The 1,422-nt window shown below is 43.9% G+C and overlaps 1 pseudogene; it reads left to right on the top strand.

The window, feature by feature from the left end:
* LOC134206239 (mucin-5AC-like) overlaps window positions 1-667 on the top strand; it is a 111,116-nt pseudogene extending 110,449 nt beyond the window's left edge.
* Window positions 668-1,422: the final 755 nt, after the last annotated feature.

Genomic DNA, 1,422 nt, shown 5'->3' with positions numbered 1-1,422 from the left:
AAGACAAAGGTTCTAACATCGGGAATTACCCCGGTCGTCAGAGAGCGTCCACGCACAAATACAACATCACGCATGAATACACACTTCAGAGCTTCTGGAACCGTTCAGCACCACTCGGCGATCACGTATGAACCGCCCTCTGATCCTAATATTTAACCGTTTAATCCATATCTTCTTTATTCACAGAAAACTGATTCAACGTCCTCGGATCTCCACAGTCGCAGTTCTACTACCAGCAAACCACCCCAGCCTGCACAGCAGTTCGCCAGCGTCACCAGCGTTACGCTCAGTCCGAACAAGCAACCTTCGCGGAAGCGCAAACCAGGCTCGTACGAAAAATCTTCCTGCATCGGCAACCACCGCAAACAGAAGGACGACTTCGCGTCGGACCTACAGGCCGGCGTCGGATTACGATTACTACGACGACGGCGAGAGCGGATCATTGGCAAGTCAACTCCCAGGTCAAGGTGATCATGCACGGACGGGCATCATCGAGTGTCTCGATCAGGGCAACTTCCCGCATCCGTTGTCATGCAAGAAGTTCATCTCCTGCGCCAAGATGGAAATCGGTGGAGTTGTCGGTTGGGAGTACACTTGCCCGAAGGGTTGAGCTACGACCCGTTGGCGGAATCTGCAATTGGTCTGCAGTTTGGGTTGTAAGGATTAGTGCGAGGGGTCGACTGAACCCCGAGTTACTTGATAAAGAACCAATCCTCTTTACTGTACAGTCCTTTCATCAGATGAAAGACGCTCTACTTAGGTATAAATTCAATGGTAACAAACAGGCAATGAAAATCTCAAAGTGTGACGTCTGTTAGTCGTGCTTTCCATAATTGTCTGAATAATTGGGCACTTAAAAGTATATCGTAACATTTTATCAGAACAGAATCTTTCAAACCGATTTCGATGAATTGAAGGAAGCAACTTATGGGAAAGCACTATTTTAATTCGAATACTGCCATGAAATCAGACTCTGACAATGACCACGGTGAGTGACCACCATGACTTTATTTTATTTCAACGTCTATTTGTTCGCTGTTTAGGATTAGTTAAATAATTTTCTCGATTAGAATATAGAACCACTCTTTCCACCGGCTTTCCCTTTCCAGCTAGTTAGTAAGCAACGTGAACCAGATAAACTCTAGAACAGTACTCGTTAGGTAAATAGATTTGTAGATGAGAGATTTATTTGAAGATGGTTTTTCTTTTAGATTTTATACTAGAATAGGATTTATTGTTTCCACATGAATGGAAAACAGTGGAGATTAAAATATAAACGGAACACTCCAAATCTGAGGTGCGAGTGATTATAATGAATGTCTGAGTTCCTTCAACTACACAGTTGGAACCAGTATGGAATGGGTCCGAAAGTGAAGCATTTGTGAATAATCCCATCCCAAACAATGATGATGAGAATAAACA

The sequence above is a fragment of the Armigeres subalbatus genome, chromosome 1 (genome assembly GCF_024139115.2).
Source record: "Armigeres subalbatus isolate Guangzhou_Male chromosome 1, GZ_Asu_2, whole genome shotgun sequence".
NCBI classification, from domain to species: Eukaryota; Metazoa; Arthropoda; class Insecta; order Diptera; family Culicidae; genus Armigeres; species Armigeres subalbatus.
This window is presented reverse-complemented; position numbering and strand designations above follow the sequence as displayed.